The sequence below is a fragment of the Lissotriton vulgaris genome, chromosome 4_1 (genome assembly GCF_964263255.1).
Source record: "Lissotriton vulgaris chromosome 4_1, aLisVul1.2, whole genome shotgun sequence".
Taxonomy (NCBI): domain Eukaryota; kingdom Metazoa; phylum Chordata; class Amphibia; order Caudata; family Salamandridae; genus Lissotriton; species Lissotriton vulgaris.
Genome location: NC_141691.1, coordinates 2,088,685,230 through 2,088,712,522, shown reverse-complemented (window position 1 = coordinate 2,088,712,522; position 27,293 = coordinate 2,088,685,230).

Sequence of the window (27,293 nt, the reverse complement as noted above, 5' to 3'; positions counted from 1 at the left end):
CCCTGTATCGAGCTCCGTCCGTGCCCGCTTTGTAAGTGTCCCACCAGGCCCATGCCTCCGCCGAAGTTGTGAACAACAGCGCCTTTTCGTCTACCACCACTCGGAGTTTGGCTGGGAACAGCAGCAAGTACTGTAAGCCTTCTGTGCGCAGTTCTTCTTTGATAGAGAGGAATGAGGCACGCAGTTTTTGGGTCTCGAACGTGTAGTACGGGAATAGCGTAACCTTGCTATTGTCCACTTGGAATGGACCTGTGTCCCTGGCCCGCTGCAAAAGCCAATCCCTGTCCTTGTAGTGAAGCAATTTGATGACCACTGGGCGAGGTGGTAGGCCCGTTTCGGGGGCCGGGACGGCAATTGGTGCGCCCGCTCTAGAGTGAAGAAGGGAGAAAGACCCTCCGGGGCTACCACAGTCTTTAGCCAGTCGTGCAAGTAGCCCACCATGTCTGTGCCCTCTTTTTTTTCCAGAAGACCCACCAGGCCCACGTTGTTCCGCCGACTGCGGTTTTCAGCATCCACCGCCCTCCTTTCCAGGGCTTGTATCCGCTTCATCGCTTCCGTAAGCTTCCAAACCATCGACTTATGTGCTGATGTCTTTTAGGGTGTCTTCCGCATCCTTGACTCTATCCGTTAACTTTCCGTGGTCTGCCCACAGGAGCCCCAGCCCGGTCAACACCTGCACAATGTCTTGGTGTAGGGCATCCTTCGTGGCAGCAATAGCTGCTAGGATCTGGTCCTGCATCTGTTGCAGTTCCGTGGTGGACTGCGAAGCATCGTCCGGCGTCTCCGTGGCTGGGCTCCCGTCCCCTTTTACGCTCCTGGGCTTTCCCATCCTGCTCCCACGATGTAGATCCAGGCTCCCAGGGATGGTCGGGCGTTGTTGGTGCCCCCTGCAGCAAGCAATCCGGCGGGCACGAATTTGGGGGAGTTCAGGTCGATTCCTCCTTCCGGGCACTCCACTCCGCGGGGTCAATCAACCCTCCCTGTCTCCATAGGCCCCGATATCAAGTAGGTTGGTCTTGCCACTCGGTTCTCTCCACTTTCTCCTCCGGCGGCACCCGCCAAAGGAATGCTGTCTGCAGTCGACTCCCGGCCGAAGGCGCACAGCCAGTACAGTGTCACACGCTCACCTATCCGGGCCCAATTCCCTCCCGGCCTCAGCGCGCGGGGGGGTCTCCGGTTAATCTCGTGGAGGTTGCTGGGCTTCCTCAGACGTTCTACCCCCTCAGGCCCCAATCCGGCCGCTGCAAAGTTCCAGCCACCTTCTGGTCGCCCCTCACAGAGGGGCTGGGCCCTCAGGGCTCCGGGATTGCTCGAGTCCTTTCCACCTCCCCAGAAGCCAGTCACTGCAGAGTCTCACCTTCTGGGGCCGGCAGGCGAATCCCCCAGTTACCCCACGATGCGTGCAGGGATGATGGATTCCAAGGCTGAGGTGTCGATATTCCGCCCACCGACAGAGCAGGCCCTCCCCGGGTTCGCCTGTGCTCTGGTCCCCAAGCCAGTCACACCGGGTTCAGGGGTCAGTGATGTAGATGTTGGTCCCTGCTTCCCACTCTCGGCTCCTTTCTGGCCCACCTCCTCCATGCAGCAATACGGCTGAGGCGGAGCAGCACCCACCGAAATACTAGGCCCCGGAGCCGGGGTATACATTTATTGTCCCTTGGGTCTCGTGGGGACTCACGTAGCCTCCTGGTCGATTCTCACAAAGGTCCAGGCCGGTGGTGCGGCAGTCGGGCCCAGTACGCTCTCGGGCCCCCTTCCGATCGGGTTCCCTCGCCCAGCCGGGCCTCTGGGCAGGGTTGCGCCCACAGGGACAGAAGGCCTCAAAGCCGGGGCATAAATTATTCTTCCCCCGGGCGGAGCGGAGCCTCGCCGGAGCCCGAACTCCTCGCTGGTCTCGCTGAAGTCGGGCCCTGCCAGTGCGTCAGACGGTCTCAGCTGCCCCCCAGCCGCCAAGTACCTCGATCCTCTGCACAGCTGGGCGCCGTGGGCAGGGTGCCGCCATCTTGTGCACTGGTATCTCGGGCACTTCACAGCAAGGTGCGCCCGCTGCGGTAAATTTCCTGGCTCTCCACTAGAACCGGAGCAGGCCTGGGTGTTGCTCTCGGGATCGACCCGATTTTCGCGGGGATCCAGGGTCGTAAACAGGATTTTCGGTGGATCTTAGGGGAGAGGGTCGGGAGCCTCGCTAGGCTGCGGCCGTCCTCATCGGCTGCTAGCCACGCCCCCTGCTGGTGATTCTCTCTATTGCAAAAAAGACATGGCTTGGTAGTTCAGACTGGACTGGGGCACAGGGTCAGAGCTGATTTGCATATAGCCAGGGTCTAACCCAGGGTGGTGTGGAGTGCAAAAAAACGATGGATTTAGGCCCAGATCCTTGTACTGGGGTGAATGTATGACATTGTTCTACATTCTGTCCATCAACTGTGTTTTTTGCAATTTTCACCCCGAGTGTGCTGGGTATACTCAGACGTGAGTCCCTGGCTTTCCACACCACTGGAAACAAGCTATCCAGGCTGAATGAAGGCTGATAGCCAGAAACCGGTCCTTGGATGCTTGATTCCGGTCTGGGAAAGACATGGCTTGGTAGTTCGGACTGGACTGTTCCCATGGGGCACAGGGTCAGAGCTGATTTGCATATAGCCAGTGTCTAACCCAGGGTGGTGTGGAGTGCAAAAAAACGATGGATTTAGGCCCAGATCCTTGTACTGGGGTGAATGTATGACATTGTTCTACATTCTGTCCATCATCTGTGTTTTTTGCAATTTTCACCCCGAGTGTGCTGGGTATACTCAGACGTGAGTCCCAGGCTCTCCACACCACTGGAGTCAAGCTATCCAGGCTGAATGAAGGCTGATAGCCAGAAACCGGTCCTTGGATGCTTCATTCCGGTCTGGGAAAGAAATGGCTTTGTAGTTCGGACTGGACTGTTCCCATGGGGCACAGGGTCAGAGCTGATTTGCATATAGCCAGTGTCTAAACCAGGGTGGTGTGGAGTGCAAAAAAACGATGGATTTAGGCCCAGATCCTTGTACTGGGGTGAATGTATGACATTGTTCTACATTCTGTCCATCAACTGTGTTTTTTGCAATTTTCACCCCGAGTGTGCTGGGTATACTCAGACGTGAGTCCCAGGCTCTCCACACCACTGGAGTCAAGTTATCCTGGCCGATGAAGGCTGATAGCCAGAAACCGGTCCTTGGATGCTTGATTCCGGTCTGGGAAAGACATGGCTTGGTAGTTCGGACTGGACTGTTCCCATGGGGCACAGGGTCAGAGCTGATTTGCATATAGCCAGTGTCTAACCCAGGGGGGTGTGGAGTGCAAAAAAACGATGGATTTAGGCCCAGATCTTTGTACTGGGGTGAACGTATGACATTGTTCTACATTCTGTCCATCAACTGTGTTTTTTGCAATTTTCACCCCGAGTGTGCTGGGTATACTCAGACGTGAGTCCCAGGCTCTCCACACCACTGGAGTCAAGCTATCCAGGCTGAATGAAGGCTGATCGCCAGAAACCAGGCCTTAGATGCTTGATTCCGGTCTGGGAAAGACATGGCTTGGTAGTTCGGACTGGACTGTTCCCATGGGGCACAGGGTCAGAGCTGATTTGCATATAACCAGTGTCTAACCCAGGGTGGTGTGGAGTGCAAAAAAACGATGGATTTAGGCCCAGATCCTTGTACTGGGGTGAATGTCTGACATTGTTCTACATTCTGTCCATCAACTGTGTTTTTTGCAATTTTCACCCCGGTGATTCTCTCTATAGCATTATCACAGTACTGTTGGTACGGCATCAGTAGTGCAATTAGCCCTTCTGGTGATTCTCTCTTTAGCATCATGATAGCACTGTGGGTGCAGCACCAGCAGTGCATTGAAGCACTGCTGGTGATTATCTCTATACCATCATGACAGCACTATGGGTACGGCATCAGTAGTGTTTTGTAGCACTGCTGGGGAGTCTCTCTATAGCATTATGACAGTACTATGGGTACGGCTTTAGTAGTGCAATGTAGCACAGCTGGTGAATCTCTTTATAGCACTACAAAGCCAGCATCATGATAGCACTGTGGGTGCGGCATCAGTAGTGCATTGCTGCCCTGCTGGTGATTCTCTCTATAGCATCATGATAGCACTGTGGGTGCAGCATCAGTAGTGCAATAAAGCACTGCTGGTCATTCTCTCTCTAGCATCATGATAGCACTGTGGGTACGGAATCAGTAGTGCAATGTAGCACTGCTGGTGATTCTCTCTATAGCACCATGATAGCACTGTGGGTGCAGCATCAGTAGTGCATTGTAGCACTGCCAGTGAGTCTCCCTATAGCATAATGACAGCACTGTGCGTGCGGCATCAATAGTGCATTGTAGCACTGCTGGTGAGTCTCTCTATAGCATCAGAACAGGACTGTGGGAGCGGCATCAGTAGTGCTTTGTAGCACTGCTGGTGCGTCTCTCTATAGCATGATGACAGCACCGTGGGTGCGGCATCAGTAGTGCTCTGTAGCACTGCTGGTAAGTCTCTCTATAGCTTCATGATAGTACTGTGAGAGCGGCATCAATAGTGTATTGTAGAACTGCTGGTGAGTCTCTCTATAGCACTACGAAGCCGGCATCATCATAGCACTGTGGGTGCGGCATCATTAGTGCAATGTAGCACTGCTGGTGATTCTCTCTATAGCATTATGGCAGTCCTCTTGGTACGGCACCAGTATTCTAATGTAGCACTGCTGGTGATTTTCTCTATAGCACTACGAAGCCAGTATCATGACAGCTTTGTTGGTGCGGGACTAGTAGCGCTGCCGGTAAGTCTCTCTATAGCATCATGATAGCACTGTGGGTGCAGGATCAGCAGTGTATCGTAGAACTGCTGGTGATTCTCTCTATAGCACTACCTGGACAGTATCATGATAGCACTGTGGGTGCGGAATCAGTAGTGCTTTGTAGCACTGCTGGTGTTTCTCTCTATAGCGCTACGAAGCCAGCATCATGATAGCACTGTGGGTGCAGCAACAGTAGTGCATTGTAGCACTGCTGGTGATTCTCTCTATAGCAACATGACAGCACTGTGGGTGCGGCATCAGTAGTGTTTTGTAGCACTGCCCAGGAGTCTCTCTATAGCATTATGACAGTACTACAGGTACGGTTTTAGTAGTGCAATGTAACACAGCTGGTGATTCTCTCTATAGCACTACAAAGCCAGCATCATGATAGCACTGTGGGTGCAGCATCAGTAGTGCATTGCTGCCCTGCTGGTGATTCTCTCTATAGCATCATGATAGCACTGTGGGTACGGCATCAGTATTGCAATGTAGCACTGCTGGTGATTTTCTCTATAGCACTTCGAAGCCGGTATCATGACAGCTCTGTTGGTGCGGGACGGGTAGTGCTTTGTAGCACAGCTGGTAAGTCTCTGTATAGCATCATGATAGCACTGTGGGTGCAGCATAAGTAGTGCAATGTAGCACTGCTGTTGATTCTCTCTATAGCATCATGATAGCACTGCAGTTGCGGCATCAGTAGTGCTTTGTAGCACTGCTGGTGAGTCTCTCTATAGCACTATGAAGCCGGCATCATGATAGCTCAGTGGTTGCGGCATCAGTAGTGCGATGTAGAACTGCTGGTAAGTCTCTCTAAAGCACTACTAAGCCAGCATCATAATAGCACTGATGGTGCGGCATTAGTAGTGCAATGTAGCACTGCTGGATATTCTCCCTATAGCATTATAACAGCACTGTGGGTGCGGCATCAAAAGTGTATTGTAGCACTGCTGGTGAGTCTCTCTATAGCACTACGAAGCTGGCATCATGATAGCTCAGTGGTTGCGGCATCAGTAGTGCAATGTAGAACTGCTGGTGAGTCTCTCTAAAGCACTACTAAGCCGGCATCATAATAGCACTGATGGTGCGGCATCAGTAGTGCAATGTAGCATTGCTGGTGAGTCTCTCTATAGCACTACGAATCTGGCATCATAATAGCACTGTGGATGCGGCATAGGTATTGCAATGTAGCACTGCTGGTGATTCTCCCTATAGCATTATAACAGCACTGTGGGTGCGGCATCAATAGTGTATTGTAGCACTGCTGATGAGTCCCCTGTGCCCTCGCAGGCGGTCGCTCCCTTCATGCTGCTCTGCCGCTCGCCTGCCAATTGCCCTAGCTGCTGCCTGGCCGCTACCTGATCGCTGCTGACCTCCGCTCACCTCCTCCTCTGCCCTCCGCATCAGGTTCACCTTCTGCCCGCAGCCTGCCGCCTCTGCCCCCGCTCCTCACCTGCCCCGCTGCCCCGGTCAACTCCGTGCTTCCCGCCGCCGCTGACCCGTAGCTCCGCCTCCCCTCCTCTCCCTTTGGTCCTCCTGCCTCCCGCCTCCCAGCTGACCCTCCCTCCCGGCTCCTACTTATGACGCCCCCTCAGCGACCGTGCAGCGGACGCGCTCAGTGGGAGCGCCGATTGAGCGCCGAAGGTGCGCCAAAGGTAAGCCCGTCTGCCCCCGGCCGTGCCTGGACCGCGCCTAGTGCCAGGACCCCTGGCCCCCGCCGTCACCAGCCTACCCGCCGGACCTACGACGCCACCGAACTCAATGCCCTCAACGCCGGCTGACTCCCGGGCTGTTACCGAGCCAATCCGAGACGCACCCACGGACCCTTCTGCTGCAACGCCTGCAAGTTCACCTGCATCCGGACCTGCACCACTCCAGCAGTGCTCAAGACCTCGACGAGCAACAGCAGCAACCACCTGAAGTGCATCCTGCTCAACACCCGCTCCGTCCACAGACACGCCGTCGAGCTCTGGAACCTGCTCGACACAACGTCACCAGACGTCGCCTTCCTCACGGAAACCTAGATGAATGCCTCTTCAGCGCCCGACATAGCCATCGCCATCCCAGACGGCTACAAGATCATCCGGAGGGACCGCATCAACCACACCGGAGGAGGCATCGCCATCGTCCAAAGGAACACCATCCGCATCACGACCAACACCGACGACACCCTCGCAACCGCCGAGCACCTGCACTTTCAGGTCCACATCAACCCCAAGACCACCCTCAGAGGCACCCTCATCTACAGACCCCCGGGACAGCGCACACAATTCAGCGAAGACATCGTCGACTTCATCAGCCCGCACGCCCTCTGCTCCACTGACTACATCCTCCTCGGGGACCTCAACTTCCACATGGAGAACAACAACGACCGCAACACCACCAGGCTGCTGGACAACCTCGCCAACCTGGGACTCAAGCAACTGGTAACCACCCCCACCCACTACGCCGGACACACACTCGACCCCGTCTTCTCATCCAGCAAGAACTTCGCCTTCAGCCAAGCCACTGGACTCCACTTGACGGACCACAGCTGCGTCCACTTCAGCTTTGCAAGGACCACGATCCACCACCACCCTGCACGCAGGAGCTGGAACAAGATCACAGCCGACCAGCTCGCGTCCTCCCTGAACATGAACCCTCCCACCAGCACAACGAACCCTAGCCAGGCGGCCACCAACCTCACGAAGTGGATCAGCGACTGCGCAGACGAGCTTGCCCCCCTGAGGACCCCACCCAGCAGACCCGGTAGCAAGAAAGCCCCATGGTTCACCGACGAACTCAAGAGCTCCAAGAAGAACTGCCGAGCCCTCGAGAGAACCTGGCGCAGAGAACCAACACCGGACAACATGACTGCCCTCAAGCTCGCCACCCGAAAACACCACCAACTCATCCGCGCTACCAAGAAAACTGCATTCAAAGAACGACTGGACAACAACGCACACAACAGCAAAGAACTCTTCAACATCGTCAAAGAGCTCTCCAACCCCAACGCCGGAAACAACGACATCACCCCTTCGCAAGACCTCTGCAACTCCCTCGCCTCCTACTTCCACAACAAGATCGCGGACATACACAACAGCTTTAGCACTCAACCGACGAACACCACGACTGAACCACCGCCCCCCACCACCACCCTCCGCGCCTGGACTCCGATCAGTACCAAAGACACAGTCCGCACGATGAACTCCATCCACTCCGGATCTCTGACCGACCCCTGCCCTCACCACGTCTTCAACAAGGCTGACGCTGTCATTGCAACCCACCTGCGGGACATCATCAACACCTCCTTCGACACCGCTACCTTCCCGGAGAGCTGGAAGCACGCCGAACTCAGCGCTCTACTCAAGAAGCCATCGGCTGACTCCACCGACCTCAAAAACTACCGCCCCATCTCACTGCTCGCATTTCCTGCAAAAGTCATCGAGAAGACCGTCAACAAGCAGCTGGCCGCCTTCCTCGAGATGAACGGATCCCTCGACCCCTCGCAGTCTGGCTTCCGGGCCAACCACAGCACCGAGACCGCCCTGATCGCAGTCACCGATGACATCCGAGCGCTGCTCGACAACGGAGAAACAGCGGCCCTCATCCTCCTCGACCTCTCCGCGGCCTTCGACACTGTCTGCCATCGTACCCTAGTACAACCCCTCAGCAACGTCGGAGTCCAGGAGAAGGCACTGGAGTGGATCATCTCCTTCCTCGCCGGAAGGACACAGAGAGTCCGCCTCCCTCCGTTCAGATCTGAAGCCACCGAAGTCATCTGCGGTGTCCCTCAAGGCTCCTCGCTCAGTCCAACCCTCTTCAACATCTACATGAGCCCCCTCGCAGACATCGCACGCCAGCACAACCTCAACATCATCTCCTACGCCGACGACACCCAGCTGATCCTCTCCCTTACCAACGACCCCGTCACCGCCAGAACCAACCTTCACGAAGGGATGAAAGAGGTAGCCGAATGGATGAAGAACAGCCGCCTGAAACTGAACTCAGATAAGACGGAAGTCCTCATCCTTGGATCCTCACCCGCCGCTTGGGATGACTCCTGGTGGCCCCCCGACCTAGGCAGTGCACCCAAACCAACAGACCACGCACGCAACCTGGGCTTCATCCTGGACTCCTCCCTCTCCATGACCAGACAAGTCAACGCCGTCTCCTCGTCGTGCTTCAACATCCTGCGCATGCTACGTAAGATCTTCCGGTAGATCCCCACCGAGACCAGGAAGACGGTCACCCAGGCCCTCGTCACCAGCCGTCTGGACTACGGCAACACCCTCTACGCCGGAACCACGGCCAAACTCCAGAAGAGACTCCAGCTGATCCAGAACGCCTCAGCACGACTCATCCAGGACATTCCCCGTAGCAGCCACATCTCCAGACACCTGGGAGACCTGCACTGGCTCCCGGTCAACAAGAGAATCACCTTCTGTCTCCTCACCCACGCACACAAAGCCCTACACAGCCAAGGCCCAGGATACCTCAGCAGCCGCCTCAACTTCTACGCTCCCAAACGCCAGCTTCGATCCACCAGCCACGCCCTCGCCGCCGTCCCCCGCATCCGTAGAGCCACCAGAGGGGAACGGTCCTTCTCCTACCTCGCCACCAAGACTTGGAACTCCCTCCCCACCCACCTCTGCCTGACCCAGGACCACCTCGCCTTCAGGAAGCAACTCAAGACCTGGTTGTTCGAGCGGTAGCAGATCCCCCTCCCCCAGCGCCTTGAGACCTTCTGGGTAAGTAGTGCGCTATATAAATGCGATGATTGATTGATTGATTGATTGATTGAGTCTCTCTATAGCATCATGACAGCACTGTGGGTGCGGCGTGAGTAGTGCTTTGTAGCACTGCTGGTGAGTCTTCTATAGCACGACGTAGCCTGCATCATGATAGCAGTGTGGGTGCGAAATCAGTAGTGCTCTGTAGCACTGCTGGTGATTCTCTATATGGCATCATGACAGCACTCTGGTTACGGCTTCAGTAGTGCATTTTAGCACTGCTGGTGAGCCTCTCTATAGCATTATTAGAGCACTGTGGGTGTGGCATCAATTGTGTATTGTAGCACTGCTGGTGATTCCCTCTATCGCATTATGATAGCACTGTGGGTACGGCATTAGTAGTGCAATGTAGCACTGCTGGTGAGTCTCTCTATAGCATCATGACAGCACTGTGGGTGCGGCATCAGTAGTGTATTGCATCACTGCTGGTGAGTCTCTCTATAGCATCATGATAGCACTGCAGTTGCGGCATCAGTAGTGTTTTGTAGCACTGCTGGTCAGTCTCTCTATCGCATCATGATAGCACTGCAGGTGCAGCATTAGTAGTGCATTGCATCACTGCTAGTGATTCTCTCTATAGCATCATGATAGCACTGCAAGTGCGGCATCAGTAGTGCTTTGTAGCACTGCTGGTGATTCTCTCTATAGCATCATAATAGCCCTGCGGGTGCAGCATCAGTAGTGCATTGTAGCACTGCCGGTAAGACTCTCTATAGCATCATGATAGCACTGCAGGTGTGCATCAGTTGTGCATTGTAGCACTGCCGGTGAGTCTCTCTATTGCATTATGACAGCACTGTGGGTGCGGCATCAGTAGAGCAATGTAGCACTGCCGGTGAGTCTCTCTATAGCACAACGAAGACGGCATCATTATAGCACTGTGGGTGCAGCATCAGTAGTGCAATGTTGAGATGTGGAGAAGTGTGGCTCAATGGTTAGAGCGGCAGACCCTGATGCAGAGGTCAAGCCCGGGACCAGGGTTCAATTCCCCGCCTCGGCGGGTCTTGGGCTCAAAATTCCACGGACCTGATAATTCTCGCCTTCGTACCTATTCCAATCATGGAGTCCCACTCTGCAACTCTGGGCAATAGCTTGCTTAATCTCCACAACGGCCCCCACAGCGCTAAGGATGCCTGGCCTCCACCTTGGGGGTGCCCAGGAGTGGACACCTAACAGGGAAAGCCAGGATGGGTTCCACAGCGGTATTCGTACAAGCGCCTTGAGACCCTTGCGGGTGAGTAGTGCGCTATACAAGTATCAATTTACAATTTAAATTTACACTGCAGGTGATTCTCTCTATAGGATTAAGACAGCACTGTGGGTGTAGCATCAGTAGTGCAATGTAGCACTGCTGGTGAGTCTCTCGTCTATAGCATCATGACAGCACGGTGGGTGCAGCATCAATAGTGCTTTGTAGCACTGCTAGTGAGTCTCTCTATAGCACTACGAAGCCGGCATCATGATAGCTCAGTGGGTGCGGCATCAGTAGTGCAATGTAGAACTGCTGGTGAGTCTCTCTATAGCACTAATAAGCCGGCATCATAATAGCACTGTGGGTGCGGCATTAGTAGTGCAATGCAGCACTGCTGGTGATTCTCCCTATAGCACTATAACAGCACTGTGCGTGCGGCATCAGTAGTGCAATGAAGCATTGCTGGTGAGTCTCTCTATAGCACTACGAATCCGGCATCATAATAGCACTGTGGGTGTGGCATAGGTATTGCAATGTAGCACTGCTGGTGATTCTCCTTATAGCATTATGATAGCACTGTGGGTGCGGCATCAATAGTGTATTATAGCACTGCTGATGAGTCTCTCTGTAGCATCATGACAGCACTGTGGGTGCGGCGTCAGTAGTGCTTTGTAGCACTTCTGGTGAGTCTTCTATAGCACTACCTAGCCTGCATCATGATAGCATTGTGGGTGCGTGATCAGTAGTTTTCTGCAGCACTGCTGGTGATTCTCTCTATAGCATCATGACAGCACTGTGGGTGCGGCATAAGTAGTGCAATGTAGCACTGCTGGTGATTCTCTCTATAGCATCATGACAGCAATGTGGTTATGGCTTCAGTAGTGCGTTGTAGCACTGCCGTTGAGCCTCTCTATAGCATTATGAGAGGACTGTGGGTGTGGCATCAATAGTGTATTGTAGCACTGCTGGTGATTTCCTCTATCGCATTATTATAGCACTGTTAGTGCTGCATAAGTAGTGCAATGTAACTCTGCTGGTGAGTCTCTCTATAGCATTAAAACAGGACTGTGGGAGCGGCATCAGTAGTGCTTTGTAGCACTGCTGGTAAGTCTCTCTATTGCATGATGACAGCACATTGGGTGTGGCATCATTAGTGAAATGTAGCACTGCTGGTGATTCTCTCTATAGCCTCATGACAGCACTGTGGTTACGGCATCAGTAGTGCATTGTAGCACTGCTGGTGAGTCTCTCTATAGCATTATGAGAGCACTATGGGTGCGGCATCAATAGTGTATTGTAGCACTACTAGTGATTCCCTCTATCGCATTATGATAGCACTGTGGGTACGGCATTAGTAATGCAATGTAGCACTGCTGGTGAGTCTCTCTATTTTATCATGACAATACTGTGCCTTTGTCAAGGCCTGGTCACCCCTCCTGCCAGCCGCCACTCCTGCTGCCTGCCAGCTCCTGCTTCAGCGATCCAGCCGCCGCTGGGCCGCCCGGATCACCCCGCCTGCCGCCTCGCCTGCCCCCGGGCCGAGGCCGCCGCCCAGAAGCTCCCGCCGCTGATCCCTGCGGCCCCGCCCACCTCCATCCCATTCGCCGGCCCCGCCACCCAGCTGACCCGCCCTCCCAGGCTCCTCACTTATGACGCCCCCAGAGCGACCGCGCAGCGGACGCGCGCAGCGGGAGCACCAAATGAGTGCCGAAGGTGCGCCAAAGGTAAGCCCGTCTGCGCCCGTCCGCGCCTGGACCGCGCCCAGGGCCAGGACCCCTGGTCCCCACAGAGCCCAGCCCGCCCGCCGGACGTACGACGCCGCCACCCTCAACGCACTCAACACCGGCCGAATCCCGGGATGCTACCGAGCCACCCCGAGACGCACCCACGGACCCTTCAGCTGCCACGCCTGCAAGTTCTCCTGCATCCGGACCTGCCTCGCACCAGCACCCGCCAAGCCGAACACCAGCAGCAACCACCTCAAGTGCATCCTGCTCAACACCCGCTCCGTCCACAGACACGCCATTGAGCTCTGGAACCTCCTCGACACCACAGCTCCTGATGTTGCCTTCCTCACGGAAACCTGGATGAACGACTCCTCAGCGCCCGACATCGCCATCGCCATCCCAGAGGGCTACAAGATCACCCGGAGGGACCGCACCGCCAACCAGATGGGAGGAGGCATCGCCATCATCCACAGGGACACCATCCACATCACGACCAACACCGACGACACCCTGACTACCGCCGAACACCTACACTTCCAGATCCGCACCGACCCGAAGACCACCCTCAGAGGCACCCTGATCTACCGACCCCCGGGACCACGCACACAATTCAGCGAGGACATCGCCGACTTAGTCAGCCCGCATGCCCTCACCTCCGCTGACTACATCCTCCTGGGGGATATCAACTTCCACCTGGAGAACAACAACGACCGCAACACCATCACCCTGCTCGACAACCTCGGACTCAAGCAGCTGGTGTCCACCCCCACCCACCTCGCCGGACACACACTGGACGCCGTCTTCTCATCCAGCAAAGACATCGACTTCAGCCACGCCACTGGATTACACTGGACGGACCACAGCTGCGTCCACTTCACCTTCAGAAGAACGGCTATCCACCACCACCAGCAACAGGTTGCTCGAAGAAGCTGGAACAAGATCACAGCCGACCAGCTCGCCGCTTCCCTGAGCCAGCACCCTCCCACCAGCTCAGCGAACACAGCCAGGCTGCCGACAACCTCACGAAGTGGATCAGCAACTGCGCGGACGAACTCGCCCCACTGAGGACCCCGCCCAGCAGACCCGGCAGCAAGAAGGCCCCATGGTTCACCGACGAACTCAAGAGCTCCAAGAAGAACTGCCGAGCCCTCGAGAAAGCCTGGAGAAGGGAGTCAACACCGGACAACATGACCACCCTCAAGCTTGCCACCCGGAAGCACCACCAACTGATCCGCGCCACCAAGAAAACTGCATTCAAAGACCGGCTGGACAACAACGCACACAACTGCAAGGAACTCTTCAACATCGTGAAAGAGCTCTCCAACCCCAACGCCGAAAACAACGACATCACCCCATCGCAAGACCTCTGCAACTCCCTCGCCTCCTACTTCCACAACAAGATCGCGGACATACACAACAGCTTCAGCCCTCAACCTACGCACGCCACGACCGAACCACCGCCCCCCACCACCACCCTCCGCGCCTGGACTCCGATCAGCACCGAAGACACCGTCCGCATGATGAACTCCATCCACTCCGGATCTCCGACCGACCCCTGCCCTCACCACGTCTTCAACAAGGCAGACGCTGTCATGGCACCCCACCTGCGGGACTTCATCAACACCTCCTTCGACACCGCCACCTTCCCGGAGAGCTGGAAGCACGCCGAACTCAGCGCCCTACTAAAGAAACCAACAGCGGACCCCCGAACTCAAGAATTACCGCCCCATATCGCTCCTCCCGTTTCCAGCCAAAGTCATCGAGAAGACCGTCAACAAACAGCTGGCCGCCTTCCTCGAGACGAATGGATCCCTCGACCATTCACAGTCTGGCTTCCGAGCCAACCACAGCACCGAGACCGCCCTCATCGCTGCCGCCGATGACATCCGAGCCCTGATGGACAACGGAGAAACAGCGGCCCTCATCCTTCTAGACCTCTCCGCGGCATTCGACACTGTCTGCCACAGCACCCTAGTGCAGCGCCTCAGCAACGTCAGAATCCAGGAGAAGGCACTGGAATGGATCATCTCCTTCCTCGACGGAAGTACACAGAGAGTCCGTCTACCACCGTACAAGTCAGAGGCCACCGAAGTCATCTGCGGCGTCCCTCAAGGATCCTCGCTGAGCCACACCCTCTTCAACGTCTACATGAGCACCCTCGCGGCCATCGCACGCCAACACAACCTCAACATCATCTCCTACGCTGACGACACCCAGCTGATCCTTTCCCTGACCAACGACCCCGCCGCCGCCAGAGCCAACCTTCACGAAGGGATGAAAGACGTAGCCGAGTGGATGACGACCAGCCGCCTGAAACTGAACTCAGACAAGACGGAAGTCCTCATCCTGGGTGCCTCGCCCTCCGCCTGGGACGACTCCTGGTGGCCCCCCGCCCTGGGCACCGCACCCAAACCGACAGACCATGCACGCAACCTGGACTTCATCCTGGACTCCTCCCTCTCCATGACCAGACAAGTCAACGCCGTCTCCTCGTCATGCTTCAACATCCTGCGCATGCTACGGAAGATCTTTCGGTGGATCCCCACCGAGACCAGGAAGACGGTCACCCAGGCCCTCGTCTCCAGCCGACTGGACTACGGCAACGCCCTCTACGCCGGAACCACCGCCAAGCTCCAGAAGAGACTCCAGCGGATCCAGAACACCTCAGCCAGACTCATCCTCGACATCCCACGACACAGCCACAACTCCGGACATCTGAGAGACTTGCATTGGCTCCCCGTCAACAAAAGAATCACCTTCCGCCTCCTCACCCACGCACACAAAGCCCTACACGATCAAGGCCTGAGCTACCTCAACAACCGCATCAACTTCTACGCTCCCAAACGCCATCTACGATCAGCCAGTCACACCCTCGCCGCCGTCCCCCGCATCCGAAGAACGACAACAGGAGGATGGTCCTTCTCCTACCTGGCCGCCAAGACCTGGAACTCCCTCCCGTCCGACCTGCGCCTGACCCAAGACCACCTCTCCTTCAGGAAGAAGCTCAAGACCTGGCTGTTCGAGCAGTAGCAGCACCCCCCCCCCCCCAAAGCGCCTTGAGACCCTCCGGGTAAGTAGTGCGCTCTATAAATGCCTTTGATTGATTGATTGATTGATTGGTGCAGCATCAGTAGTTCATTGCATCACTGCTGGTGAGTCTCTCTATAGCATCATGATAGCACTGCAGGTGCAGCATTAGTAGCGCATTGCATCATTGCTGGTGAGCCTCTCTATAGCATCATGACAGCACTGCAGGTGCGGCATCAGTAGTGCTTTGTAGCACTGCTGGTGATTCTCTCTATAGCATCATAACAGCCCTGCGGGTGCAGCATCAGTAGTGCATTGTAGCACTGCCGGTAAGACTCTCTATAGCATCATGATAGCACTGCAGGTGCAGCATTAGTAGTGCACAGTAGCACTGCTGGTGATTCTCCCTATAGCATTATGACAGCTCGGTGCGCGCGGCCTCAGTAGTGCATTTTAGCACTGCTAGTGATTCTCTCTATAGGATCATGACAGCATTGAAGGGTGCTGTATCAGTAGTGCTTTGTAGCACTGCTGGTGAGTCTCTCTATAGCACTACAAAGCCAGCATCATGATAGCTCAGTGGGTGCGGCATCAGTCGTGCAATGTAGAACTGCTGGTGTGTCTCTCTACAGCACTACTAAGCCAGCATCATAATAGCACTGTGGGTGCGGCATCAGTAGTGCAATATAGCATTGCTGGTGAGTCTCTCTATAGCACTACGAATCCGGCATCATAATAGCACTGTGGGTGCGGCATAGGTATTGCAATGTAGCACTGCTGGTGATTCTCCTTATAGCATTATGATAGCACTGTGGGTGCGGCATAGGTATTGCAATGTAGCACTGCTGGTGATTCTCCTTATAGCATTATGATAGCACTGTGGGTGCGGCATCAATAGTGTATTATAGCACTGCTGATGAGTCTCTCTATAGCATCATGACAGCACTGTGGGTGCAGCGTCAGTAGTGCTTTGTAGCACTGCTGGTGAGTCTTCTATAGCACTACGTAGCTTGCATCATGATAGCATTGTGGGTGCGGGATCAGTAGTGCTCTGTAGCACTGGTGGTGATTCTCTCTACAGCATCATGACAGCACTATGGTTGCGGCATAAGTAGTGCAATGTAGCACTGCTGGTGATTCTCTCTAAAGCATCATGACAGCACTGTGGTTACGGCTTCAGTAGTGCGTTGTAGCACTGCCGGTGAGCTTCTCTATCGCATTATGAGAGCACTGTGGGTGTGGCATCAATAGTGTATTGTAGCACTGCTGGTGATTTCCTCTTTCGCATTATGATAGCACTGTTGGTGCTGCATAAGTAGGTCAATTTAACTCTGCTGGTGAGTCTCTCTATAGCATGATGACAGCACCGTGGGTGCGGCATCAGTAGTGCTCTGTAGCACTGCTGGTAAGTCTCTCTATAGCTTCATGATAGTACTGTGAGAGCGGCATCAATAGTGTATTGTAGCACTGCTGGTGAGTCTCTCTATAGCACTACGAAGCTGGCATCATCATAGCACTGTGGGTGTGGCATCATTAGTGCAATGTAGCACTGCTGGTGATTCTCTCTATAGCATTATGACAGTACTGTTGATACGGCATCTGTAGTGCAATTAGCACTGCTAGTGAGTCTCGCTATAGCATCATGACAGCCCTGTGTGTGTGGCATCAGTAGTGCATTGAAGCACTGCAGCTGAGTCTCTATAGCATCATGAAAGCACTGTGGGTGCGGCATCATTAGTGCAATGTAGCACTGCTGGTGATTCTCTCTATAGCATCATGATAGCACTGTGGGTACGGCATCAGTATTGCAATGTAGCACTGCTTGTGATTTTCTCTATAGCACTACAAAGCCGGTATCATGACAGCTTTGTTAGTGCAGGACTAGTAGCGCTGCCGGTAAGTCTCTCTATAGCATCATGATAGCACTGTGGGTGCAGGATCAGTAGTGTAATGTAGAACCGCTGGTGATTCTCTCTATAGCACTGCCGGGACAGTATCATGACAGCACTGTGGGCGCGGGATCAGTAGTGCTTTGTAGCATGGCTGGTGTTTCTCTCTATAGCACTACAAAGCCAGCATCATGATAGCTCAGTGGGTGCGGCATCAGTCGTGCAATGTAGAAATGCTGGTGAGTCTCTCTATAGCACTACTAAGCCGGCATCATGATAGCACTGTGGGTGCGGCATTAGTAGTGCAATGCAGCACTGCTGGTGATTCTCCCTATAGCATTATAACAGCACTGTGGGTGCGGCATCAGTAGTGCACTGTAGCATTGCTGGTGAGTCTCTCTATAGCATTACGAATCCGGCATCATAATAGTGCTGTGGGTGCGGCATAGGTATTGCAATGTAGCACTGTTATGTTATGTTATGTTATATTTATTTTTATATAGCGCACGGCTACTCAAAAAGAGTGTCCCGGCGCTTTTAATAATGAGATCTACAGCAGAATAACACAACACAGTAATAAAAACAAAGTGGAAAGCAGAAACAGAAAAAGACAGAAAACAACCTAGAGGGCAAACAGCCAGGTTTTAAGGCCTTTCCTGAATGCGAGTAAACTAGTAGCTCCACGGAGTGTTAGCGGCAAGGTGCTCCACAGCTCTGGCGCCAGCAGTCCAAAGAAGCGGCCTCCAGTGCGAGCTCTCTTTACGCGCGGCACAGCCGCCAGAAACAGAGATTCTGATCTGAGAGAGCGTGCCGGTTGGTAAAAGGCGAGTCTCCTTTGGAGATACTTAGCTCCCACAGCATGAAGAGCTTTGTAGGCCAAAGTTAATGCCTTGAAAGCAATCCGTTTACGGATAGGCAGCCAATGTAAGGTCTGCAAAAGACCAGCAGCACTGGCTCGCCTGTTTAGACCATAAATGGCCCTCGCGGCCGCATTCTGCACAACTTGGAGCCGCTGCAGCAGATACTCTGGCAGGCCCAGATAGAGGACGTTGGAGTAGTCCAATCTAGAGCCTATCAGAGCCGGCACAGTCAGCTTCCTGTGTTCCTCAGACAGGAGAGGCAGAAACCTCCGCAGCATCTTGAGGAGGCCGAAACATGTACCCGTCACACCTAGGATCTGGGATCTCAACGTCAGACCCTTGTCCATCTTAACCCCTAGGTTCTTAGCTACTTGGGATGAACAGGACGGAGGAAACATGTTAATGGGCCACCAAGCTTGCCAGTCTGGCTCGGTGGCACACCCGAAGAAGAGTACCTCGGACTTATCTGAATTGTACTTGAGGCTGTTCAGCTGGAACCATTTAAAAACAGCCCCAAGGCAATCCCGGATACTCTCTCCATCAAAGTCTCCTCCTTTCTTACAAGAAAAGAGGAGCTGGGTGTCGTCGGCGTACGATACGATCTGGGCCCCGAACGACTCCGCCAACGCGGCCAGAGGGGTCATAAAGATGTTAAAATGGGTCGGGCTCAATATAGAGCCCTGCGGAACCCCGACTCCCAGTGGCGGCATCACGGCGGAGTCTGGAGAGGCCCAGACCGTTTGTCGACGGCCAGCTAGGAAAGATGAAAACCAGCTGAGCACCGTCCCTCGTAGGCCAATCTCATAGAGTCTTGCGAGAAGGCCCTCATGGGGGACGGTGTCGAAGGCCGTCGACAAATCCAACATAACCAGCATGGCTTTGCCCCCGGAGTCCAGAACCCCTTTAATGGCTTCTGACACCTCCAGGAGCGCGGTCTCTGTACTGAGATTTGGGCGGAAGCCGGATTGGGTGGCGTGCAGAATCTCATGTGTTTCCAGAAAATTGGAGAGCACCGTGTGTACATGCTTCTCCAAAATTTTCGTGAGAGCAGGCAAAAGAGAGATAGGCCTATAATTGACCGGAGCCTTAGGATCGAGACCAGGCTTCTTCAGCAAAGGGATGATCATTGCCTGCTTCCGGGCCTGCGGAACAACTCCCTGGCTCAGCGAGAGATTCAGGAGTGGATTCGCCAGCGGGTTTATCACTTCCGCCATTTTTGCCAGAAATTTGGCAGGGCAGGGGTCCAGAGGCGACCCAGATTTAAGATTGCCCATAAGCGCTAAGGAAGCAGGGGCTGAGATAGATGCAAAAACGGCCAGCACCGGGCCTAGCGGGGCCGAAGTGCACGAGTCGTCCTCAGGGATGATCAGCCCCACGGGCGCCACCAATGGAAAAGAGTCCTGGATAAGTTTAATCTTGCTGGTGAAAAAATTAGCAAGATCAGAAGCCCAGGACTTGGAGGGCATACCTTGGGATGCATTGGAACGAGGAATCATGAATTCTCTCACTATGGTGAAAATCTCCTTACAGGAGTTAGAGGCGGCTTCTATCCTCCCTGCAAGATAGGCTTTTTTTCCTAGGCGAATGTCCCGCTGATAGGCCTTGACCGATATCTTGTAGGTCAGCCTTGCCACAGAGTCATATTGTGATCGCCAGGCTCTTTCAGCTGCCTTACACTGCTGCCGTGCGGCCGACACTGCCGCAGTGAACCAGGGAGCCGAAACACATTTCGATGTTTAGCGGGGGGCCATCACCGGGGCAAGATCGTTTAGCCTATTTAATAGCCATACTTGCAGAGACTCCAGGTCCCTCTCCAGGTCACCTGAAAGGGGGCATGGGTGATCCAGAGCGGCCTGAGCCAGCATAACAGGAGTCACTCGATGATATGCCCTGGGAACTCGTCCCTGTTGCTGAGACACGGGATTAGACGGTTTCGCCGTGCCTCTAACCAAAAATTTGGCTAGCCTATGGTCTGACCAAAGCACCAGGATAATCTCCTTCACCTCCAAAGGAGATGTCGAGAAGACCTGGTCAAGAGTATGTCCCTTGTCGTGCGTTGGCCCCATAAGGTATGGGATCAGGCCCAGAGGGGCCGTAGCCTCCAAAAGTTTGATGGTATCCCGGTCCGATGGATCATCCGTACGAAAGTTAAAGTCCCCGGCGACAATGCAATGTTCTGCTTTCAGGGCCAGTCCCGATAAAACCGATTCGAACTCTTCAAAGAAGGTTCCAGGTGGACCAGGTGGCCTATATACTAATAGACCTTTAAAGGATTGGTGAGGTGCCAGAGTGATGGAAAAGGCAAGGGACTCAGAGCCGCGGATATCATCCACTGGCAGAATAGAACATGACTACAAAGCCGGCATCGTTATAGCACTGTGGGTGAGGCATTAGTTGTGCAATGTAGCATGGCTGTTGATTCTCCCTATAGCATTATGATAGCACTGTGGGTGCGGCATCAATAGTGTATTGTAGCACTGTTGATGAGTCTCTCCTTAGCACTACGAAGCCGGCATCATGATAGCACGGTGGGTGCGGGATAAGTAGTGCATTGTAGCACTGCTAGTGATTCTCTCTATAGGATCATGACAGCACTGAAGGGTGCTGTATCAGTAGTGCTTAGTAGCACTGCTGGTGAGTCTCTCTATAGCACTACAAAGCCAGCATCATGATGGCTCAGTAGGTGCGGCATCAGTCGTGCAATGTAGAACTGCTTGTGCGTCTCGCTATAGCACTACTAAGCCGGCATCATAATAGCACTGTGGGTGCGGTATTAGTAGTGCAATGCAGCACTGCTGGTGATTCTCCCTATAGCAGTATACCAGCACTGTGGGTGCGGCATCAGTAGTGCAATGTAGCATTGCTGGTGAGTCTCTCTATAGCACTACGAATCCGGCATCATAATAGCACAGTGGGTGCGGCATAGGTATTGCAATGTAGCACTGCTGGTGATTCTCCTTATAGCATTATGATAGCACTGTGGGTGCGGCATCAATAGTGTATTATAGCACTGCTGATGAGTCTCTCTATAGCATCATGACAGCACTGTGGTTGCGGCGTCAGTAGTGCTTTGTAGCACTGCTGGTGAGTCTTCTATAGCACGACGTAGCCTGCATCATGATAGCATTGTGGGTGCGGGATCAATAGTGCTCTGTAGCACTGGTGATGATTCTCTCTATAGCATCATGACAGCACTGTGGTTGCGGCATAAGTAGTGCAATGTAGCACTGCTGGTGATTCTCTCTATAGCATCATGACAGCACTGTGGTTACGGCTTCAGTAGTGCATTGTAGCACTGCCGGTGAGCCTCTCTATAGCATTATGAGAGCACTGTGGGGGTGGCATCAATAGTGTATTGTAGCACTGCTGGTGATTTCCTCTATCGCATTATGATAGCACTGTGGGTACGGCATAAGTAGTGCAATGTAGCACCGCTGGTGAGTCTCTCTATAGCATCATGACAGCACTGTGGGTACGGCATAAGTAGTGCAATGTAGCACCGCTGGTGAGTCTCTCTATAGCATTATGATAGCACTGTGGGTACGGCATCAGTAGTGCATTGCATCACTGCTGGTGAGTCTCTCTACAGCATCATGATAGCACTGCAAGTGCGGCATCAGTAGCGCATTGTACCACTGCTGGTGATTCTCTCTATAGCATCATAACAACCCTGCGGGTGCAGCATCAGTAGTGCATTGTAGCACTGCCGGTAAGACTCTCTATAGCATCATGATAGCGCTGCAGGTGCTGCATCAGTAGTGCATTGTAGCACTGCCGGTGAGTCTCTCTATAGCATTATGACAGCACTGTGGGTTCGGCATCAGTAGTGCAATGTAGCACTGCCGGTGAGTTTCTCTATAGCACAACGAAGACGGCATCATTATAGCACTGTGGGTGCAGCATCAGTAGTGCAATGTTGCACTGCTGGGGAGTCTCTCTATAGCATCATGACAGCACTGTGGGTGCGACATCAATTGTGTATTGTAGCACTGCTAGTGAGTCTCTCTATAGCACTACGAAGCCGGCATCATGATAGCTCAGTGGGTGCGGCATCAGTAGTGCAATGTAAAACTGCTGGTGAGTCTCTCTATAGCACTACTAAGCTGGCATCATAATAGCACTGTGGGTGCAGCATTAGTAGTGCAATGCAGCACTAATGGTGATTCTCCCTATAGCATTATAACAGGACTCTGGGTGCGGCATCAGCAGTGCAATGTAGCATTGCTGGTGAGTCTCTCTATAGCACTACGAATCCAGCATCATAATAGCTCTGTGGGTGTGGCATAGGTATTGCAATGTAGCACTGCTGGTGATTCGCCTTATAGTATTATGATAGCACTGTGGGTGCGGCATCAAAAGTGTATTATAGCACTGCTGATGAGTCTCTCTATAGCATCATGACAGCACTGTGAGTGCGGTGTTAGTAGTGCTTTGTAGCACTTCTGGTGAGTCTTCTATAGCACTACGTAGCCTACATCATGATAGCATTGTGGGTGCGGGATCAGTAGTGTTCTGTAGCGCTGCCGGTAAGTCTCTCTATAGCATCATGACAGCACTGTGGGTGCCGCATAAGTAGTGCAATGTAGCACTGCTGGTGATGCTCTCTATAGCATCATGACAGCACTGTGGTTACGGCTTCAGTAGTGCGTTGTAGCACTGCCGTTGAGCCTCTCTATAGCATTATGAGAGCACTGTGGGTGTGGCATCAATAGTGTATTGTAGCACTGCTGGTGATTTCCTCTATCGCATTATGATAGCACTGTTGGTGCTGCATAAGTAGTGCAATGTAACTCTGCTGGTGAGTCTCTCTATAGCATTAAAACAGGACTGTGGGAGCGGCATCAGTAGTGCTCTGTAGCACTGCTGGTAAGTCTCTCTATAGCTTCATGATAGTTTCTGTGAGAGCGGCATAAATAGTGTATTGTAGCACTGCTGGTGAGTCTCTCTATAGCACTACGAAGCTGGCATCATCATAGCACTGTGGGTGCGGCATCATTAGTGCAATGTAGCACTGCTGGTGATTCTCTCTATAGCATCATGATAGCACTGTGGGTACGGCATCAGTATTGCAATGTAGCACTGCTTGTGATTTTCTCTATAGCACTACGAAGCCGGTATCATGACAGCTTTGTTAGTGCAGGACTAGTAGTGCTGCCGGTAAGTCTCTCTATAGCATCATGATAGCACTGTGGGTGCAGGATCAGTAGTGTAATGTAGAACTGCTGGTGATTCTCTCTATAGCACTACAAAGCCAGCATCATGATAGCTCAGTTGGTGCGGCATCAGTCGTGCAATGTAGAACTGCTGGTGAGTCTCTCTATAGCACTACTAAGCTGGCATCATGATAGCACTGTGGGTGCGGCATTAGTAGTGCAATGCAGCACTGCTGTTGATTCTCCCTATAGCATTATAACAGCACTGTGGGTGCAGCATCAGTAGTGCAATGTAGCATTGCTGGTGAGTCTCTCTATAGCACTACAAATCCGGCATCATAATAGCACTGTGGGTGCGGCATAGGTATTGCAATGTAGCACTGCTGTTGATTGTCCCTATTGCATTATGATTGTGGGTGCGGCATCAATAGTGTATTAGAGCACTGCTGATGAGTCTCTCTATAGCATCATGACAGCACTGTGGGTGCGGCGTCAGTAGTGCTTTGTAGCACAGCTGGTGAGTCTTCTATAGCACTACGTAGCCTGCATCATGATAGCATTGTGGGTGCGGGATCAGTAGTGCTCTGTAGCACTGGTGGTGATTCTCTCTATAGCATCATGACAGCACTGTGGGTGCGGCATAAGTAGTGCAATGTAGCACTGCTGGTATTCTCTCTATAGCATCATGACAGCACTGTGGTTACGGCTTCAGTAGTGCGTTGTAGCACTGCCGGTGAGCCTCTCTATAGCATTATGAGAGCACTGTGGGGGTGGCATCAATAGTGTATTGTAGCACTGCTGGTGATTTCCTCTATCGCATTATGATAGCACTGTTGGTGCTGCATAAGTAGTGCAATGTAACTCTGCTGGTGAGTCTCTCTATAGCATTAAAACAGGACTGTGGGAGCGGCATCAGTAGTGCTTTGTAGCACTGCTGGTGCGTCTCTCTATAGCATGATGACAGCACCGTGGGTGCGGCATCAGTAGTGCTCTGTAGCACTGCTGGTAAGTCTCTCTATAGCTTCATGATAGTTTCTGTGAGAGCGGCATCAGTAGTGCATTGCATCACTGCTGGTGATCTCTCTCTAGCATCATGATAGCACTGCAGTTGCGGCATCTGTAGTGCTTTGTAGCACTGCTGGTAAGTCTCTCTATAGCATCATGATAGCACTGCAGGTGTGGCATTAGTAGTGAATTGCATCACTGCTGGTGAGTCTCTCTATAGCATCATGATAGCACTGCAAGTGCGGCATCAGTAGTGCTTTGTAGCACTGCTGGTGATTCTCTCTATAGCATTATAACAACCCTGCGGGTGCAGCATCAGTAGTGCATTGTAGCACTGCCGGTAAGGCTCTCTATAGCATCATGATAGCACTGCAGGTGCGGCATTAGTAGTGCATTGTAGCACTGCTGGTAAGACTCTCTATAGCATCATGATAGCACTGCAGGTGCGGCATCAGTAGTGCATAGTAGCACTGCCGTTGAGTCTCTCTATAGCATTATGATAGCACTGTGGGTGCGGCATCAGTAGTGCAATGTAGCACTGCCGGTGAGTCTCTTTATAGCACTACGAAGACGGCATCTTTATAGCACTGTGGGTGCAGCATCAGTAGTGCAATGTAGCACTGCTGGTGATTCTCTCTATAGGATTATGACAGCACTGTGGGTGTAGCATCAGTAGTGCAATGTAGCACTGCTGGTGAGTCTCTCTATAGCATCATGACAGCACTGTGGGTGCTGCATCAATAGTGTATTGTAGCACTGCTGGTGAGTCTCTCTATAGCACTATGAAGCCTGCATCATGCTAGCTCAGTGGGTGCAGCATCAGTAGTGCGATATAGAACTGCTGGTGAGTCTCTCTATAGCACTACTAAGCGGGCATCATAATAGCACTGTGGGTGCAGCATTAGTAGTGCAATGTAGCACGGCTGTTGATTCTCCCTATAGCATTATGATAGCACTGTGAGTGCGGCATCAATAGTGTATTGTAGCACTGTTGCTGAGTCTCTCTTTAGCACTACGAAGCCGGCATCATGATAGCACTGTGGGTGCGGGATCAGTAGTGCATTGTAGCACTGCTAGTGATTCTCTCTATAGGATCATGACAGCACTGAAGGGTGCTGTATCAATAGTGCTTTGTAGCACTGCTGGTGAGTCTCTCTATAGCATCATGACAGCACTGTAGGTGTAGCCGTGGGACGGGTCAGGTAGATTGAACTAGATGGTGGACACCCGACTTGCGCTCATACCCTTCTCGTCCACCATCTCAGGCTTTTTGGGAAACAGAGTCAGAAGAATGGTGGAATCAACAGCCAAGGAAAAATGTGGCGGGCTCCTTTAACTGGGCCGACTTCGAGGACAAGGACACGCCCCCACGTGACACGCTACACTGCGGATTCATAAAAGAGCAGGAAGAAGACGGATGGGTGTGCCCCGACTCCGAGGAAGCCGGAGAGAAGAGTGGAGAGCGAACCGAAGATGAGGAGGTCGGAGAGAGACGGAGAACGATACCGGAGCAGAGGAGAGCGGAAATAACAGCGCCTGGAGGCCAACGTTACCGCGAAGCACCCAGACACACTCACAGAGGAGTGTGGCTCAGCCAGGTACGTCAGCGCGTATCGGGCTGGCTTGGGAGGCGAGGCGTGTAAATAGTGTTAATAACCCATTTCCCTTCTTTACCGTTCCCTTGCCCACTTCCCTTCCCCTCCCTGACTTCCTCACACTCTCCCCGCTCATGTACATACACCCACACTGGTGTCCTCACTCCCGGGTTCCCTTTGGGAAAAGCAAATTTCAGAACACCTGACTAAAGAGTCCTTTTCTTTCCTCCACATGTGGCGCTGGGACGCGACGAGAAGAACAGACGGGGCACCTTCCGAGCCTGGACAAAGAGGGATTAGCCCCAAAGAACACGCTCACTGCAAGCTGCGATAGATCCAGCTGCGTTGGCCAGAGAGAGGCAAACTCTGAGGAAGAAAAAGACTTTTATAAAAATAAAACCTTACTTGCCTCGCAGTAGCCTCCGTGTCCCTTCATCAGTACCGCAACAGTGCGGCATCAGTAGTGCTCTGTAGCATGCTTGGTGACTCACTCTATAGCTTCATGATAGCACTGTGGGTGCGGCATCAATAGTGTATTGTTCCACTGCTGTTGAGTCTCTCTATAGCACTATGAAGCCGGCATCATCATAGCACTGTGGGCGCGGCATCAGTAGTGCAGTGTAGCACTGCTGGTGATCCTCTCTATAGCATAATGACAGCACTGTGGGTACGGCATCAGTAGTGCAATGTAGCACTGCTGGTGAGCCTCTCTGTAGCACTACGAAGCCGGCATCATCGCAGCAATGTGGGTGCGGCATCAGTACTGCAATGTAGCATGGCTGGTGAATCTCTCTATAGCATCATGACAGCACTGTGGGTGCGGCATCAGTAGTGCTTCGTAGCACTGCTGGTGAGTCTCTCTATAGCAATATGACAGCACTCTGGGTGCGGCATCAGTAGTGCAATGTAGCATGGATGGTGAGTCTCTTCATAGCATCATGACAGCATTTTTAATTCCCTCTGACTACTGCAAATTAAAGTGCAGTTCAAATTTGCATTTTGACCAGAAGTGAAGAAGGGAAATATTAACCTGCTGCTACTTTTTGTTCATTTTCAATGTCCCTGAATGTAAATTCTGGATCTCACACAGGGTAGTTTGGTCCCTTTCTTACTCCTGGGGTTAAAGTTTATCCATCTAATTTATTAAAGTGAGAAGATGGCTGTCTTTCACCTGATTCTGATGAATGTGCTTTACTATAGAAATCATATTTTAGAGTGTGGGGTTTTGGTCTTTGAAGGAATATTTTGTTTTTGCCA